The sequence below is a fragment of the Phalangium opilio genome, unplaced genomic scaffold (genome assembly GCF_054372755.1).
Source record: "Phalangium opilio isolate 3A_F unplaced genomic scaffold, DU_Popi_V2 ptg000056l_1, whole genome shotgun sequence".
NCBI lineage: Eukaryota > Metazoa > Arthropoda > Arachnida > Opiliones > Phalangiidae > Phalangium > Phalangium opilio.
The window spans coordinates 2,963,922-2,981,519 of NW_028324175.1; the positions used below are offsets into that span (position 1 = coordinate 2,963,922).

The 17,598-nt window shown below is 47.8% G+C and overlaps 24 non-coding genes across 24 annotated transcripts; all 24 read right to left on the reverse strand.

Moving 5' to 3' along the window:
- Positions 1-989: 989 nt before the first annotated feature.
- Positions 990-1,062, reverse strand: TRNAD-GUC (transfer RNA aspartic acid (anticodon GUC)). Its single transcript has one exon. It is a non-coding gene; the product is annotated as a tRNA-Asp (tRNA).
- Positions 1,063-1,577: 515 nt separating this feature from the next.
- On the reverse strand, positions 1,578-1,650 carry TRNAD-GUC (transfer RNA aspartic acid (anticodon GUC)). The gene has a single exon. It is a non-coding gene; the product is annotated as a tRNA-Asp (tRNA).
- A 513-nt stretch (positions 1,651-2,163) lies between these two features.
- On the reverse strand, positions 2,164-2,236 carry TRNAD-GUC (transfer RNA aspartic acid (anticodon GUC)). The gene has a single exon. It is a non-coding gene; the product is annotated as a tRNA-Asp (tRNA).
- A 661-nt stretch (positions 2,237-2,897) lies between these two features.
- Positions 2,898-2,970, reverse strand: TRNAD-GUC (transfer RNA aspartic acid (anticodon GUC)). The gene has a single exon. It is a non-coding gene; the product is annotated as a tRNA-Asp (tRNA).
- A 661-nt stretch (positions 2,971-3,631) lies between these two features.
- Positions 3,632-3,704, reverse strand: TRNAD-GUC (transfer RNA aspartic acid (anticodon GUC)). Its single transcript has one exon. It is a non-coding gene; the product is annotated as a tRNA-Asp (tRNA).
- A 513-nt stretch (positions 3,705-4,217) lies between these two features.
- Positions 4,218-4,290, reverse strand: TRNAD-GUC (transfer RNA aspartic acid (anticodon GUC)). Its single transcript has one exon. It is a non-coding gene; the product is annotated as a tRNA-Asp (tRNA).
- A 661-nt stretch (positions 4,291-4,951) lies between these two features.
- TRNAD-GUC (transfer RNA aspartic acid (anticodon GUC)) lies at positions 4,952-5,024 on the reverse strand. Its single transcript has one exon. It is a non-coding gene; the product is annotated as a tRNA-Asp (tRNA).
- Positions 5,025-5,685: 661 nt separating this feature from the next.
- TRNAD-GUC (transfer RNA aspartic acid (anticodon GUC)) lies at positions 5,686-5,758 on the reverse strand. Its single transcript has one exon. It is a non-coding gene; the product is annotated as a tRNA-Asp (tRNA).
- A 661-nt stretch (positions 5,759-6,419) lies between these two features.
- TRNAD-GUC (transfer RNA aspartic acid (anticodon GUC)) lies at positions 6,420-6,492 on the reverse strand. The gene has a single exon. It is a non-coding gene; the product is annotated as a tRNA-Asp (tRNA).
- A 513-nt stretch (positions 6,493-7,005) lies between these two features.
- On the reverse strand, positions 7,006-7,078 carry TRNAD-GUC (transfer RNA aspartic acid (anticodon GUC)). Its single transcript has one exon. It is a non-coding gene; the product is annotated as a tRNA-Asp (tRNA).
- A 661-nt stretch (positions 7,079-7,739) lies between these two features.
- On the reverse strand, positions 7,740-7,812 carry TRNAD-GUC (transfer RNA aspartic acid (anticodon GUC)). Its single transcript has one exon. It is a non-coding gene; the product is annotated as a tRNA-Asp (tRNA).
- A 649-nt stretch (positions 7,813-8,461) lies between these two features.
- Positions 8,462-8,534, reverse strand: TRNAD-GUC (transfer RNA aspartic acid (anticodon GUC)). Its single transcript has one exon. It is a non-coding gene; the product is annotated as a tRNA-Asp (tRNA).
- Positions 8,535-9,194: 660 nt separating this feature from the next.
- TRNAD-GUC (transfer RNA aspartic acid (anticodon GUC)) lies at positions 9,195-9,267 on the reverse strand. Its single transcript has one exon. It is a non-coding gene; the product is annotated as a tRNA-Asp (tRNA).
- A 221-nt stretch (positions 9,268-9,488) lies between these two features.
- On the reverse strand, positions 9,489-9,561 carry TRNAD-GUC (transfer RNA aspartic acid (anticodon GUC)). The gene has a single exon. It is a non-coding gene; the product is annotated as a tRNA-Asp (tRNA).
- Positions 9,562-10,663: 1,102 nt separating this feature from the next.
- On the reverse strand, positions 10,664-10,736 carry TRNAD-GUC (transfer RNA aspartic acid (anticodon GUC)). Its single transcript has one exon. It is a non-coding gene; the product is annotated as a tRNA-Asp (tRNA).
- Positions 10,737-11,397: 661 nt separating this feature from the next.
- Positions 11,398-11,470, reverse strand: TRNAD-GUC (transfer RNA aspartic acid (anticodon GUC)). The gene has a single exon. It is a non-coding gene; the product is annotated as a tRNA-Asp (tRNA).
- A 221-nt stretch (positions 11,471-11,691) lies between these two features.
- On the reverse strand, positions 11,692-11,764 carry TRNAD-GUC (transfer RNA aspartic acid (anticodon GUC)). Its single transcript has one exon. It is a non-coding gene; the product is annotated as a tRNA-Asp (tRNA).
- An 808-nt stretch (positions 11,765-12,572) lies between these two features.
- On the reverse strand, positions 12,573-12,645 carry TRNAY-GUA (transfer RNA tyrosine (anticodon GUA)). Its single transcript has one exon. It is a non-coding gene; the product is annotated as a tRNA-Tyr (tRNA).
- A 515-nt stretch (positions 12,646-13,160) lies between these two features.
- TRNAD-GUC (transfer RNA aspartic acid (anticodon GUC)) lies at positions 13,161-13,233 on the reverse strand. Its single transcript has one exon. It is a non-coding gene; the product is annotated as a tRNA-Asp (tRNA).
- Positions 13,234-14,333: 1,100 nt separating this feature from the next.
- Positions 14,334-14,406, reverse strand: TRNAD-GUC (transfer RNA aspartic acid (anticodon GUC)). The gene has a single exon. It is a non-coding gene; the product is annotated as a tRNA-Asp (tRNA).
- Positions 14,407-15,067: 661 nt separating this feature from the next.
- Positions 15,068-15,140, reverse strand: TRNAD-GUC (transfer RNA aspartic acid (anticodon GUC)). The gene has a single exon. It is a non-coding gene; the product is annotated as a tRNA-Asp (tRNA).
- Positions 15,141-15,802: 662 nt separating this feature from the next.
- Positions 15,803-15,875, reverse strand: TRNAY-GUA (transfer RNA tyrosine (anticodon GUA)). Its single transcript has one exon. It is a non-coding gene; the product is annotated as a tRNA-Tyr (tRNA).
- Positions 15,876-16,390: 515 nt separating this feature from the next.
- Positions 16,391-16,463, reverse strand: TRNAD-GUC (transfer RNA aspartic acid (anticodon GUC)). Its single transcript has one exon. It is a non-coding gene; the product is annotated as a tRNA-Asp (tRNA).
- A 368-nt stretch (positions 16,464-16,831) lies between these two features.
- On the reverse strand, positions 16,832-16,904 carry TRNAD-GUC (transfer RNA aspartic acid (anticodon GUC)). Its single transcript has one exon. It is a non-coding gene; the product is annotated as a tRNA-Asp (tRNA).
- Positions 16,905-17,598: the final 694 nt, after the last annotated feature.

Below are 17,598 nucleotides of genomic sequence, written 5' to 3' on the forward strand. Positions count from 1 at the left end.
CAGCCGAACGCGCTAACCATTGAGCCACGACAGATCAGAAAATAAATGGTTATCACGTATTATGGAAAAAGTTTGACTTTTCACGCTACATCTGAGACCTCACAACACCTCTCTTGGGTGGGCTCGAACCACCAACCTTTCGATTAACAGCTGAACGCGCTAACCATTGCGCCACGGAAGCCCAAAAATTAAATGGTCGTCAGGTATTGTGGAAAAACTTTGGCTATTTACGTTACATTTGAGATCCAAAAACACCGCTCCCGGGTGGTCTCGAACCACCAAGCTAATGGTTAACAACCGAACGCGCTAACCATTGAGCCACGAAAGATCAGAAAATAAATGGTTATCACGTATTATGGAAAAAGTTTGACTTTTCACGCTACATCTGAGACCTCACAACACCTCTCCGGGGTGGGCTCGAACCACCAACCTTTCGATTAACAGCTGAACGCGCTAACCGTTGCGCCACGGAAGCCCAAAAAATAAATGCTCGTCAGGTATTGAGGTAAAACTTTGACTTTTTACTTCACATCCGAGACCTCACAACACCGCTCCCGGATGGGCTCGAACCACCAACCTTTCGATTAACAGCCGAACGCGCTAACCATTGAGCCACGGAAGCTCAGAAATTAAATGGTTGTCACGTATTGTGGAAAAGTTTTGACTTTTTACGCTACATCTGAGACCCCACATCACCTCTTCCGGGTGGGCTCGAACCACCAACCTTTCGATTAACAGCTGAACGCGCTAACCATTGCACCACGGAAGCCCAAAAATTAAATGTTCGTCAGGTATTGTGGAAAAACTCTGACATTTTACGTTACATCTGAGACCCCACAACACCTCTTCCGGTGGGCTCGAACCACCAACCTTTCGATTAAGTGCTCGACGCGCTAATTATTGCGCCACGGAAGGCCAAAAATTAAATGTTCGTCAGGTATTGTGGAAAAACTCTGACATTTTACGTAACATCTGAGACGTCACAACACCGCTCCCGGATGGGCTCGAACCACCAACCTTTCGATTGACAGCCGAACGCGCTAACCATTGAGCCACGGAAGCTCAGAAATTAAATGGTTGTCACGTATTGTGGAAAAGTTTTGACTTTTTACGTTACATCTGAGACCCCACAACACCTCTTCCGGGCGGGCTCGAACCACCAACCCTTCGATTAACAGCTGAACGCGCTAACCATTGCGCCACGGAAGTCCAAAAGTTAAATGTTCGTCAGGTATTGTGGAAAAACTCTGACATTTTACGTAACATCTGAGACGTCACAACACCGCTCCCGGATGGGCTCGAACCACCAACCTTTCGGTTAACAGCCGAACGCGCTAGCCATTGCGCCACGGAAGCCCAATAATTAAATGCTCGTCAGGTATTGTGGAAAAACTCTGACATTTTACGTTACATCTGAGACGTCACAACACCGCTCCCGGGAGGGCTCGAACCACCAACCTTTCGGTTAACAGCTGAACGCGCTGACCATTGCGCCACTGAAGCCCAAAAATTAAATTTTCGTCAGGTATTGAGGTAAAACTTTGACTTTTTACTTCACATCCGAGACCTCACAACACCGCTCCCGGATGGGCTCGAACCACCAACCTTTCGATTGACAGCCGAACGCGCTAACCATTGAGCCACGGAAGCTCAGAAATTAAATGGTTGTCAGGTTTTGTTGAAAAGTTACGACTTTTCACGCTACATCTGAGACCCCACAAAACCTCTCTTTAGGGCTCGAACCACCAACCTTTCGGTTAACAGCTGAACGCGCTAACCATTGCGCCACGGAAGCCCAAAAATTAAATGGTCGTCAGGTATTGTGGAAAAACTTTGGCTATTTACGTTACATTTGAGATCCAAAAACACCGCTCCCGGGTGGGCTCGAACCACCAAGCTAATGGTTAACAGCCGAACGCGCTAACCATTGAGCCACGAAAGATCAGAAAATAAATGGTTATCACGTATTATGGAAAAAGTTTGACTTTTCACGCTACATCTGAGACCTCACAGCACCTCTCTTGGGTGGGCTCGAACCACCAACCTTTCGATTAACAGCTGAACGCGCTAACCATTGCGCCACGGAAGCCCAAAAATTAAATTTTCGTCAGGTATTGAGGTAAAACTTTGACTTTTTACTTCACATCCGAGACCTCACAACACCGCTCCCGGATGGGCTCGAACCACCAACCTTTCGATTGACAGCCGAACGCGCTAACCATTGAGCCACGGAAGCTCAGAAATTAAATGGTTGTCACGTATTGTGGAAAAGTTTTGACTTTTTACGTTACATCTGAGACCCCACAACACCTCTTCCGGGCGGGCTCGAACCACCAACCCTTCGATTAACAGCTGAACGCGCTAACCATTGCGCCACGGAAGTCCAAAAGTTAAATGTTCGTCAGGTATTGTGGAAAAACTCTGACATTTTACGTTACATCTGAGACCCCACAACACCTCTTCCGGTGGGCTCGAACCACCAACCTTTCGATTAAGTGCTCGACGCGCTAATTATTGCGCCACGGAAGGCCAAAAATTAAATGTTCGTCAGGTATTGTGGAAAAACTCTGACATTTTACGTAACATCTGAGACGTCACAACACCGCTCCCGGATGGGCTCGAACCACCAACCTTTCGGTTAACAGCCGAACGCGCTAGCCATTGCGCCACGGAAGCCCAATAATTAAATGCTCGTCAGGTATTGTGGAAAAACTCTGACATTTTACGTTACATCTGAGACGTCACAACACCGCTCCCGGGAGGGCTCGAACCACCAACCTTTCGGTTAACAGCTGAACGCGCTGACCATTGCGCCACTGAAGCCCAAAAATTAAATTTTCGTCAGGTATTGAGGTAAAACTTTGACTTTTTACTTCACATCCGAGACCTCACAACACCGCTCCCGGATGGGCTCGAACCACCAACCTTTCGATTGACAGCCGAACGCGCTAACCATTGAGCCACGGAAGCTCAGAAATTAAATGGTTGTCACGTATTGTGGAAAAGTTTTGACTTTTTACGTTACATCTGAGACCCCACAACACCTCTTCCGGGCGGGCTCGAACCACCAACCCTTCGATTAACAGCTGAACGCGCTAACCATTGCGCCACGGAAGTCCAAAAGTTAAATGTTCGTCAGGTATTGTGGAAAAACTCTGACATTTTACGTTACATCTGAGACCCCACAACACCTCTTCCGGTGGGCTCGAACCACCAACCTTTCGATTAAGTGCTCGACGCGCTAATTATTGCGCCACGGAAGGCCAAAAATTAAATGTTCGTCAGGTATTGTGGAAAAACTCTGACATTTTACGTAACATCTGAGACGTCACAACACCGCTCCCGGATGGGCTCGAACCACCAACCTTTCGGTTAACAGCCGAACGCGCTAGCCATTGCGCCACGGAAGCCCAATAATTAAATGCTCGTCAGGTATTGTGGAAAAACTCTGACATTTTACGTTACATCTGAGACGTCACAACACCGCTCCCGGGAGGGCTCGAACCACCAACCTTTCGGTTAACAGCTGAACGCGCTGACCATTGCGCCACTGAAGCCCAAAAATTATATTTTCGTCAGGTATTGAGGTAAAACTTTGACTTTTTACTTCACATCCGAGACCTCACAACACCGCTCCCGGATGGGCTCGAACCACCAACCTTTCGATTGACAGCCGAACGCGCTAACCATTGAGCCACGGAAGCTCAGAAATTAAATGGTTGTCAGGCTTTGTTGAAAAGTTACGACTTTTCACGCTACATCTGAGACCCCACAAAACCTCTCTTTAGGGCTCGAACCACCAACCTTTCGGTTAACAGCTGAACGCGCTAACCATTGCGCCACGGAAGCCCAAAAATTAAATGGTCGTCAGGTATTGTGGAAAAACTTTGGCTATTTACGTTACATTTGAGATCCAAAAACACCGCTCCCGGGTGGGCTCGAACCACCAAGCTAATGGTTAACAGCCAAACGCGCTAACCATTGAGCCACGAAAGATCAGAAAATAAATGGTTATCACGTATTATGGAAAAAGTTTGACTTTTCACGCTACATCTGAGACCTCACAACACCTCTCTTGGGTGGGCTCGAACCACCAACCTTTCGATTAACAGCTGAACGCGCTAACCATTGCGCCACGGAAGCCCAAAAATTAAATTTTCGTCAGGTATTGAGGTAAAACTTTGACTTTTTACTTCACATCCGAGACCTCACAACACCGCTCCCGGATGGGCTCGAACCACCAACCTTTCGATTGACAGCCGAACGCGCTAACCATTGAGCCACGGAAGCTCAGAAATTAAATGGTTGTCACGTATTGTGGAAAAGTTTTGACTTTTTACGTTACATCTGAGACCCCACAACACCTCTTCCGGGCGGGCTCGAACCACCAACCCTTCGATTAACAGCTGAACGCGCTAACCATTGCGCCACGGAAGTCCAAAAGTTAAATGTTCGTCAGGTATTGTGGAAAAACTCTGACATTTTACGTTACATCTGAGACCCCACAACACCTCTTCCGGTGGGCTCGAACCACCAACCTTTCGATTAAGTGCTCGACGCGCTAATTATTGCGCCACGGAAGGCCAAAAATTAAATGTTCGTCAGGTATTGTGGAAAAACTCTGACATTTTACGTAACATCTGAGACGTCACAACACCGCTCCCGGATGGGCTCGAACCACCAACCTTTCGGTTAACAGCCGAACGCGCTAGCCATTGCGCCACGGAAGCCCAATAATTAAATGCTCGTCAGGTATTGTGGAAAAACTCTGACATTTTACGTTACATCTGAGACGTCACAACACCGCTCCCGGGAGGGCTCGAACCACCAACCTTTCGGTTAACAGCTGAACGCGCTGACCATTGCGCCACTGAAGCCCAAAAATTAAATTTTCGTCAGGTATTGAGGTAAAACTTTGACTTTTTACTTCACATCCGAGACCTCACAACACCGCTCCCGGATGGGCTCGAACCACCAACCTTTCGATTGACAGCCGAACGCGCTAACCATTGAGCCACGGAAGCTCAGAAATTAAATGGTTGTCACGTATTGTGGAAAAGTTTTGACTTTTTACGTTACATCTGAGACCCCACAACACCTCTTCCGGGCGGGCTCGAACCACCAACCCTTCGATTAACAGCTGAACGCGCTAACCATTGCGCCACGGAAGTCCAAAAGTTAAATGTTCGTCAGGTATTGTGGAAAAACTCTGACATTTTACGTTACATCTGAGACCCCACAACACCTCTTCCGGTGGGCTCGAACCACCAACCTTTCGATTAAGTGCTCGACGCGCTAATTATTGCGCCACGGAAGGCCAAAAATTAAATGTTCGTCAGGTATTGTGGAAAAACTCTGACATTTTACGTAACATCTGAGACGTCACAACACCGCTCCCGGATGGGCTCGAACCACCAACCTTTCGGTTAACAGCCGAACGCGCTAGCCATTGCGCCACGGAAGCCCAATAATTAAATGCTCGTCAGGTATTGTGGAAAAACTCTGACATTTTACGTTACATCTGAGACGTCACAACACCGCTCCCGGGAGGGCTCGAACCACCAACCTTTCGGTTAACAGCTGAACGCGCTGACCATTGCGCCACTGAAGCCCAAAAATTAAATTTTCGTCAGGTATTGAGGTAAAACTTTGACTTTTTACTTCACATCCGAGACCTCACAACACCGCTCCCGGATGGGCTCGAACCACCAACCTTTCGATTGACAGCCGAACGCGCTAACCATTGAGCCACGGAAGCTCAGAAATTAAATGGTTGTCACGTATTGTGGAAAAGTTTTGACTTTTTACGTTACATCTGAGACCCCACAACACCTCTTCCGGGCGGGCTCGAACCACCAACCCTTCGATTAACAGCTGAACGCGCTAACCATTGCGCCACGGAAGTCCAAAAGTTAAATGTTCGTCAGGTATTGTGGAAAAACTCTGACATTTTACGTTACATCTGAGACCCCACAACACCTCTTCCGGTGGGCTCGAACCACCAACCTTTCGATTAAGTGCTCGACGCGCTAATTATTGCGCCACGGAAGGCCAAAAATTAAATGTTCGTCAGGTATTGTGGAAAAACTCTGACATTTTACGTAACATCTGAGACGTCACAACACCGCTCCCGGATGGGCTCGAACCACCAACCTTTCGGTTAACAGCCGAACGCGCTAGCCATTGCGCCACGGAAGCCCAATAATTAAATGCTCGTCAGGTATTGTGGAAAAACTCTGACATTTTACGTTACATCTGAGACGTCACAACACCGCTCCCGGGAGGGCTCGAACCACCAACCTTTCGGTTAACAGCTGAACGCGCTGACCATTGCGCCACTGAAGCCCAAAAATTAAATTTTCGTCAGGTATTGAGGTAAAACTTTGACTTTTCACGCTACATCTGAGACCTCACAACACCTCTCCCGGGTGGGCTCGAACCACCAACCTTTCGATTGACAGCCGAACGCGCTAACCATTGAGCCACGGAAGCTCAGAAATTAAATGGTTGTCAGGTTTTGTTGAAAAGTTACGACTTTTCACGCTACATCTGAGACCCCACAAAACCTCTCTTTAGGGCTCGAACCACCAACCTTTCGGTTAACAGCTGAACGCGATAACCATTGCGCCACGGAAGCCCAAAAATTAAATGGTCGTCAGGTATTGTGGAAAAACTTTGGCTATTTACGTTACATTTGAGATCCAAAAACACCGCTCCCGGGTGGGCTCGAACCACCAAGCTAATGGTTAACAGCCGAACGCGCTAACCATTGAGCCACGAAAGATCAGAAAATAAATGGTTATCACGTATTATGGAAAAAGTTTGACTTTTCACGCTACATCTGAGACCTCACAACACCTCTCTTGGGTGGGCTCGAACCACCAACCTTTCGATTAACAGCTGAACGCGCTAACCATTGCGCCACGGAAGCCCAAAAATTAAATTTTCGTCAGGTATTGAGGTAAAACTTTGACTTTTTACTTCACATCCGAGACCTCACAACACCGCTCCCGGATGGGCTCGAACCACCAACCTTTCGATTGACAGCCGAACGCGCTAACCATTGAGCCACGGAAGCTCAGAAATTAAATGGTTGTCAGGTATTGTGGAAAAGTTTTGACTTTTTACGTTACATCTGAGACCCCACAACACCTCTTCCGGGCGGGCTCGAACCACCAACCCTTCGATTAACAGCTGAACGCGCTAACCATTGCGCCACGGAAGTCCAAATGTTAAATGTTCGTCAGGTATTGTGGAAAAACTCTGACATTTTACGTTACATCTGAGACCCCACAACACCTCTTCCGGTGGGCTCGAACCACCAACCTTTCGATTAAGTGCTCGACGCGCTAATTATTGCGCCACGGAAGGCCAAAAATTAAACGTTCGTCAGGTATTGTGGAAAAACTCTGACATTTTACGTAACATCTGAGACGTCACAACACCGCTCCCGGATGGGCTCGAACCACCAACCTTTCGGTTAACAGCCGAACGCGCTAGCCATTGCGCCACGGAAGCCCAATAATTAAATGCTCGTCAGGTATTGTGGAAAAACTCTGACTTTTCACGCTACATCTGAGACCTCACAACACCTCTCTTGGGTGGGCTCGAACCACCAACCTTTCGGTTAACAGCTGAACGCGCTGACCATTGCGCCACTGAAGCCCAAAAATTAAATTTTCGTCAGGTATTGAGGTAAAACTTTGACTTTTTACTTCACATCCGAGACCTCACAACACCGCTCCCGGATGGGCTCGAACCACCAACCTTTCGATTGACAGCCGAACGCGCTAACCATTGAGCCACGGAAGCTCAGAAATTAAATGGTTGTCACTTATTGTGGAAAAGTTTTGACTTTTTACGTTACATCTGAGACCCCACAACACCTCTTCCGGGCGGGCTCGAACCACCAACCCTTCGATTAACAGCTGAACGCGCTAACCATTGCGCCACGGAAGTCCAAAAGTTAAATGTTCGTCAGGTATTGTGGAAAAACTCTGACATCTGAGACCCCACAACACCTCTTCCGGTGGGCTCGAACCACCAACCTTTCGATTAAGTGCTCGACGCGCTAATTATTGCGCCACGGAAGGCCAAAAATTAAATGTTCGTCAGGTATTGTGGAAAAACTCTGACATTTTACGTAACATCTGAGACGTCACAACACCGCTCCCGGATGGGCTCGAACCACCAACCTTTCGGTTAACAGCCGAACGCGCTAGCCATTGCGCCACGGAAGCCCAATAATTAAATGCTCGTCAGGTATTGTGGAAAAACTCTGACATTTTACGTTACATCTGAGACGTCACAACACCGCTCCCGGGAGGGCTCGAACCACCAACCTTTCGGTTAACAGCTGAACGCGCTGACCATTGCGCCACTGAAGCCCAAAAATTAAATTTTCGTCAGGTATTGAGGTAAAACTTTGACTTTTTACTTCACATCCGAGACCTCACAACACCGCTCCCGGATGGGCTCGAACCACCAACCTTTCGATTGACAGCCGAACGCGCTAACCATTGAGCCACGGAAGCTCAGAAATTAAATGGTTGTCACGTATTGTGGAAAAGTTTTGACATTTTACGTTACATCTGAGACCCCACAACACCTCTTCCGGGCGGGCTCGAACCACCAACCCTTCGATTAACAGCTGATTGCGCTAACCATTGCGCCACGGAAGCCCAAAAGTTAAATGTTCGTCAGGTGTTGTGGAAAAACTCTGACATTTTACGTTACACCTGAGACGTCACAACACCGCTCCCGGGAGGGCTCGAACCACCAACCTTTCGGTTAACAGCTGAACGCGCTGACCATTGCGCCACTGAAGCCCAAAAATTAAATTTTCGTCAGGTATTGAGGTAAAACCTTGACTTTTACTTCTCATCTGAGACCTCACAACACCGCTCCCGGATGGGCTCGAACCACCAACCTTTCGGTTAACAGCCGAACGCGCTAACCATTCGCCACGGACGCCCAAAAATTAAATGGTCGTCAGGTATTGTGGAAAAACTTTGGCTATTTACGTTACATTTGAGATCCAAAAACACCGCTCCCGGGTGGGCTCGAACCACCAACCTATTGGTTAACAGCCGAACGCGCTAACCATTGCGCCACGGAAGCCCAAAAATTAAATTTTCGTCAGGTATTGAGGTAAAACTATGACTTTTTACTTCACATCCGAGACCTCACAACACCGCTCCCGGATGGGATCGAACCACCAACCTTTCGATTGACAGCCGAACGCGCTAACCATTGAGCCACGGAAGCTCAGAAAATAAATGGTTGTCACGTATTGTGGAAACGTTTTGACTTTTTACGCTACATCTGAGACCCCACAACACCTCTTCCCGGTGGGCTCGAACCACCAACCTTTCGATTAACAGCTGAACGCGCTGACCATTGCGCCACTGAAGCCCAAAAATTAAATTTTCGTCAGGTATTGAGGTAAAACTTTGACTTTTTACTTCACATCCGAGACCTCACAGCACCGCTCCCGGATGGGCTCGAACCACCAACCTTTCGATTGACAGCCGAACGCGCTAACCATTGAGCCACGGAAGCTCAGAAATTAAATGGTTGTCACGTATTGTGGAAAAGTTTTGACATTTTACGTTACATCTGAGACCCCACAACACCTCTTCCGGGCGGGCTCGAACCACCAACCCTTCGATTAACAGCTGATTGCGCTAACCATTGCGCCACGGAAGCCCAAAAGTTAAATGTTCGTCAAGTGTTGTGGAAAAACTCTGACATTTTACGTTACACCTGAGACGTCACAACACCGCTCCCGGGAGGGCTCGAACCACCAACCTTTCGGTTAACAGCTGAACGCGCTGACCATTGCGCCACTGAAGCCCAAAAATTAAATTTTCGTCAGGTATTGAGGTAAAACCTTGACTTTTTACTTCTCATCTGAGACCTCACAACACCGCTCCCGGATGGGCTCGAACCACCAACCTTTCGGTTAACAGCCGAACGCGCTAACCATTCGCCACGGACGCCCAAAAATTAAATGGTCGTCAGGTATTGTGGAAAAACTTTGGCTATTTACGTTACATTTGAGATCCAAAAACACCGCTCCCGGGTGGGCTCGAACCACCAACCTATTGGTTAACAGCCGAACGCGCTAACCATTGAGCCACGGAAGATCAGAAATTAAATGGTTGTCACGTATCGTGGAAAAGTTTTGACTTTTAACGCTACATCTGAGACCCCACAACACCTCTTCCGGGTGGGCTCAAACCGCCAACCTTTCGATTAAGAGCTGGACGCGCTAATTACTGCGCCATGGAAGCCCAAAAATTAAATGTTCGTCAGGTATTGTGGAAAAACTCTGACATTTTACGTAACATCTGAGACGTCACAACACCGCTCCCGGATGGGCTCGAACCACCAACCTTTCGGTTAACAGCCGAACGCGCTAGCCATTGCGCCACGGAAGCCCAATAATTAAATGCTCGTCAGGTATTGTGGAAAAACTCTGACATTTTACGTTACATCTGAGACGTCACAACACCGCTCCCGGGAGGGCTCGAACCACCAACCTTTCGGTTAACAGCTGAACGCGCTGACCATTGCGCCACTGAAGCCCAAAAATTAAATTTTCGTCAGGTATTGAGGTAAAACTTTGACTTTTTACTTCACATCCGAGACCTCACAACACCGCTCCCGGATGGGCTCGAACCACCAACCTTTCGATTGACAGCCGAACGCGCTAACCATTGAGCCACGGAAGCTCAGAAATTAAATGGTTGTCACGTATTGTGGAAAAGTTTTGACATTTTACGTTACATCTGAGACCCCACAACACCTCTTCCGGGCGGGCTCGAACCACCAACCCTTCGATTAACAGCTGATTGCGCTAACCATTGCGCCACGGAAGCCCAAAAGTTAAATGTTCGTCAGGTGTTGTGGAAAAACTCTGACATTTTACGTTACACCTGAGACGTCACAACACCGCTCCCGGGAGGGCTCGAACCACCAACCTTTCGGTTAACAGCTGAACGCGCTGACCATTGCGCCACTGAAGCCCAAAAATTAAATTTTCGTCAGGTATTGAGGTAAAACCTTGACTTTTTACTTCTCATCTGAGACCTCACAACACCGCTCCCGGATGGGCTCGAACCACCAACCTTTCGGTTAACAGCCGAACGCGCTAACCATTCGCCACGGACGCCCAAAAATTAAATGGTCGTCAGGTATTGTGGAAAAACTTTGGCTATTTACGTTACATTTGAGATCCAAAAACACCGCTCCCGGGTGGGCTCGAACCACCAACCTATTGGTTAACAGCCGAACGCGCTAACCATTGCGCCACGGAAGCCCAAAAATTAAATTTTCGTCAGGTATTGAGGTAAAACTATGACTTTTTACTTCACATCCGAGACCTAACAACACCGCTCCCGGATGGGATCGAACCACCAACCTTTCGATTGACAGCCGAACGCGCTAACCATTGAGCCACGGAAGCTCAGAAAATAAATGGTTGTCACGTATTGTGGAAACGTTTTGACTTTTTACGCTACATCTGAGACCCCACAACACCTCTTCCCGGTGGGCTCGAACCACCAACCTTTCGATTAACAGCTGAACGCGCTGACCATTGCGCCACTGAAGCCCAAAAATTAAATTTTCGTCAGGTATTGAGGTAAAACTTTGACTTTTTACTTCACATCCGAGACCTCACAGCACCGCTCCCGGATGGGCTCGAACCACCAACCTTTCGATTGACAGCCGAACGCGCTAACCATTGAGCCACGGAAGCTCAGAAATTAAATGGTTGTCACGTATTGTGGAAAAGTTTTGACATTTTACGTTACATCTGAGACCCCACAACACCTCTTCCGGGCGGGCTCGAACCACCAACCCTTCGATTAACAGCTGATTGCGCTAACCATTGCGCCACGGAAGCCCAAAAGTTAAATGTTCGTCAAGTGTTGTGGAAAAACTCTGACATTTTACGTTACACCTGAGACGTCACAACACCGCTCCCGGGAGGGCTCGAACCACCAACCTTTCGGTTAACAGCTGAACGCGCTGACCATTGCGCCACTGAAGCCCAAAAATTAAATTTTCGTCAGGTATTGAGGTAAAACCTTGACTTTTTACTTCTCATCTGAGACCTCACAACACCGCTCCCGGATGGGCTCGAACCACCAACCTTTCGGTTAACAGCCGAACGCGCTAACCATTCGCCACGGACGCCCAAAAATTAAATGGTCGTCAGGTATTGTGGAAAAACTTTGGCTATTTACGTTACATTTGAGATCCAAAAACACCGCTCCCGGGTGGGCTCGAACCACCAACCTATTGGTTAACAGCCGAACGCGCTAACCATTGAGCCACGGAAGATCAGAAATTAAATGGTTGTCACGTATCGTGGAAAAGTTTTGACTTTTAACGCTACATCTGAGACCCCACAACACCTCTTCCGGGTGGGCTCAAACCGCCAACCTTTCGATTAAGAGCTGGACGCGCTAATTACTGCGCCATGGAAGCCCAAAAATTAAATGTTCGTCAGGTATTGTGGAAAAACTCTGACATTTTACGTAACATCTGAGACGTCACAACACCGCTCCCGGATGGGCTCGAACCACCAACCTTTCGGTTTACAGCCGAACGCGCTAGCCATTGCGCCACGGACGCCCAAAAATTAAATGGTTGTCAGGTATTGTTGAAAAGTTACGACTTTTCACGCTACATCTGAGACCCCACAAATCCTCTCTCGTTTGGGCTCGAACCACCAACCTTTCGGTTAACAGCTGAACGCACTAACCATTGCGCCACGGAAGCCCAAAAATTAAATGGTCGTCAGGTATTGTAGAAAAACTTTGGCTATTTACGTTACATTTGAGATCCAAAAACACCGCTCCCGGGTGGGCTCGAACCACCAAGCTATTGGTTAACAGCCGAACGCGCTAACCATTGAGCCACGAAAGATCAGAAAATAAATGGTTATCACGTATTATGGAAAAAGTTTGACTTTTCACGCTACATCTAAGACCTCACAACACCTCTCCCGGGTGGGCTCGAACCAGCAACCTTTCGATTAACAGCTGAACGCGCTAACCATTGCGCCACGGAAGCCCAAAAATTAAATTTTCGTCAGGTATTGAGGTAAAACTATGACTTTTTACTTCACATCCGAGACCTCACAACACCGCTCCCGGATGGGATCGAACCACCAACCTTTCGATTGACAGCCGAACGCGCTAACCATTGAGCCACGGAAGCTCAGAAATTAAATGGTTGTCACGTATTGTGGAAACGTTTTGACTTTTTACGCTACATCTGAGACCCCACAACACCTCTTCCGGGTGGGCTCGAACCACCAACCTTTCGATTAACAGCTGAACGCGCTAACCATTGCGCCACGGAAGCCCAAAAATTAAATGTTCGTCAGGTATTGTGGAAAAACTCTGACATTTTACGTTACATCTGAGACATCACAACACCGCTCCCGGATGGGCTAGAACCTCCAACCTATAGGTTAACAGCCGAACGCGCTAACCATTGAGCCACGGAAGCTCAGAAATTAAATGGTTGTCAGGTATTGATGAAAAGTTACGACTTTTCAAGCTACATCTGAGACCCCACAAAACCTCTCTCGTTTGGGCTCGAACCACCAACCTTTCGGTTAACAGCTGAACGCGCTGACCATTGCGCCACTGAAGCCCAAAAATTAAATGTTCGTCAGGTATTGTGGAAAAACTCCGACATTTTACGTTACATCTGAGACGTCACAACACTTCTCCCTGATGGGCTCGAACCACCAACCTATTGGTTAATAGCCGAACGCGCTAACCATTGCGCCACTGAAGCCCAAAAATTAAATTTTCGTCAGGTATTGAGGTAAAACTTTGACTTTTTACTTCACATCTGAGGCCTCACAACACCGCTCCCGGATGGGCTCGAACCACCAACCTTTCGGTTAACAGCCGAACGCGCTAACCATTGCGCCACGGACGCCCAAAAAAAATGGTCGTCAGGTATTGCGGAAAAACTTTGGCTATTTACGTTACATTTGAGATCCAAAAACACCGCTCCCGGGTGATCTCGAACCACCAAGCTATTGGTTAACAGCCGAACGCGCTAACCATTGAGCCACGAAAGATCAGAAAATAAATGGTTATCACGTATTATGGAAAAAGTTTGACTTTTCACGCTTCATCTGAGACCTCACAACACCTCTCCCGGGTGGGCTCGAATACCAACCTTTCGATTAACAGCTGAACGCGCTAACCATTGCGCCACGGAAGCCCAAAAATTAAATTTTCGTCAGGTATTGAGGTAAAACTTTGACTTTTTACTTCACATCCGAGACCTCACAACACCGCTCCCGGATGGGCTCGAACCACCAACCTTTCGATTGACAGCCGAACGCGCTAACCATTGAGCCACGGAAGCTCAGAAATTAAATGGTTGTCACTTATTGTGGAAAAGTTTTGACTTTTTACGTTACATCTGAGACCCCACAACACCTCTTCCGGGCGGGCTCGAACCACCAACCCTTCGATTAACAGCTGAACGCGCTAACCATTGCGCCACGGAAGTCCAAAAGTTAAATGTTCGTCAGGTATTGTGGAAAAACTCTGACATTTTACGTTACATCTGAGACCCCACAACACCTCTTCCGGTGGGCTCGAACCACCAACCTTTCGATTAAGTGCTCGACGCGCTAATTATTGCGCCACGGAAGGCCAAAAATTAAATGTTCGTCAGGTATTGTGGAAAAACTCTGACATTTTACGTAACATCTGAGACGTCACAACACCGCTCCCGGATGGGCTCGAACCACCAACCTTTCGGTTAACAGCCGAACGCGCTAGCCATTGCGCCACGGAAGCCCAATAATTAAATGCTCGTCAGGTATTGTGGAAAAACTCTGACATTTTACGTTACATCTGAGACGTCACAACACCGCTCCCGGGAGGGCTCGAACCACCAACCTTTCGGTTAACAGCTGAACGCGCTGACCATTGCGCCACTGAAGCCCAAAAATTAAATTTTCGTCAGGTATTGAGGTAAAACTTTGACTTTTTACTTCACATCCGAGACCTCACAACACCGCTCCCGGATGGGCTCGAACCACCAACCTTTCGATTGACAGCCGAACGCGCTAACCATTGAGCCACGGAAGCTCAGAAATTAAATGGTTGTCACGTATTGTGGAAAAGTTTTGACATTTTACGTTACATCTGAGACCCCACAACACCTCTTCCGGGCGGGCTCGAACCACCAACCCTTCGATTAACAGCTGATTGCGCTAACCATTGCGCCACGGAAGCCCAAAAGTTAAATGTTCGTCAGGTGTTGTGGAAAAACTCTGACATTTTACGTTACACCTGAGACGTCACAACACCGCTCCCGGGAGGGCTCGAACCACCAACCTTTCGGTTAACAGCTGAACGCGCTGACCATTGCGCCACTGAAGCCCAAAAATTAAATTTTCGTCAGGTATTGTGGAAAAACTTTGGCTATTTACGTTACATTTGAGATCCAAAAACACCGCTCCCGGGTGGGCTCGAACCACCAACCTATTGGTTAACAGCCGAACGCGCTAACCATTGAGCCACGGAAGATCAGAAATTAAATGGTTGTCACGTATCGTGGAAAAGTTTTGACTTTTAACGCTACATCTGAGACCCCACAACACCTCTTCCGGGTGGGCTCAAAACACCAACCTTTCGATTAAGAGCTGGACGCGCTAATTACTGCGCCACGGAAGCCCAAAAATTAAATGTTCGTCAGGTATTGTGGAAAAACTCTGACATTTTACGTAACATCTGAGACGTCACAACACCGCTCCCGGATGGGCTCGAACCACCAACCTTTCGGTTTACAGCCGAACGCGCTAGCCATTGCGCCACGGACGCCCAAAAATTAAATGGTTGTCAGGTATTGTTGAAAAGTTACGACTTTTCACGCTACATCTGAGACCCCACAAATCCTCTCTCGTTTGGGCTCGAACCACCAACCTTTCGGTTAACAGCTGAACGCACTAACCATTGCGCCACGTAAGCCCAAAAATTAAATGGTCGTCAGGTATTGTAGAAAAACTTTGGCTATTTACGTTACATTTGAGATCCAAAAACACCGCTCCCGGGTGGGCTCGAACCACCAAGCTATTGGTTAACAGCCGAACGCGCTAACCATTGAGCCACGAAAGATCAGAAAATAAATGGTTATCACGTATTATGGAAAAAGTTTGACTTTTCACGCTACATCTGAGACCTCACAACACCTCTCCCGGGTGGGCTCGAACCAGCAACCTTTCGATTAACAGCTGAACGCGCTAACCATTGCGCCACGGAAGCCCAAAAATTAAATTTTCGTCAGGTATTGAGGTAAAACTATGACTTTTTACTTCACATCCGAGACCTCACAACACCGCTCCCGGATGGGATCGAACCACCAACCTTTCGATTGACAGCCGAACGCGCTAACCATTGAGCCACGGAAGCTCAGACATTAAATGGTTGTCACGTATTGTGGAAAAGTTTTGACTTTTTACGCTACATCTGAGACCCCACAACACCTCTTCCGGGTGGGCTCGAACCACCAACCTTTCGATTAACAGCTGAACGCGCTAACCATTGCGCCACGGAAGCCCAAAAATTAAATGTTCGTCAGGTATTGTGGAAAAACTCTGACATTTTACGTTACATCTGAGACATCACAACACCGCTCCCGGATGGGCTAGAACCTCCAACCTATAGGTTAACAGCCGAACGCGCTGACCATTGCGCCACTGAAGCCCAAAAATTAAATTTTCGTCAGGTATTGAGGTAAAACTTTGACTTTTTACTTCACATCCGAGACCTCACAACACCGCTCCCGGATGGGCTCGAACCACCAACCTTTCGATTGACAGCCGAACGCGCTAACCATTGAGCCACGGAAGCTCAGAATTAAATGGTTGTCACGTATTGTGGAAAAGTTTTGACATTTTACGTTACATCTGAGACCCCACAACACCTCTTCCGGGCGGGCTCGAACCACCAACCCTTCGATTAACAGCTGATTGCGCTAACCATTGCGCCACGGAAGCCCAAAAGTTAAATGTTCGTCAGGTGTTGTGGAAAAACTCTGACATTTTACGTTACACCTGAGACGTCACAACACCGCTCCCGGGAGGGCTCGAACCACCAACCTTTCGGTTAACAGCTGAACGCGCTGACCATTGCGCCACTGAAGCCCAAAAATTAAATTTTCGTCAGGTATTGAGGTAAAACCTTGACTTTTTACTTCTCATCTGAGACCTCACAACACCGCTCCCGGATTTACTCGAACCACCAACCTTTCGGTTAACAGCCGAACGCGCTAACCATTCGCCACGGACGCCCAAAAATTAATTGGTCGTCAGGTATTGTGGAAAAACTTTGGCTATTTACGTTACATTTGAGATCCAAAAACACCGCTCCCGGGTGGGCTCGAACCACCAACCTATTGGTTAACAGCCGAACGCGCTAACCATTGAGCCACGGAAGATCAGAAATTAAATGGTTGTCACGTATCGTGGAAAAGTTTTGACTTTTAACGCTACATCTGAGACCCCACAACACCTCTTCCGGGTGGGCTCAAAACACCAACCTTTCG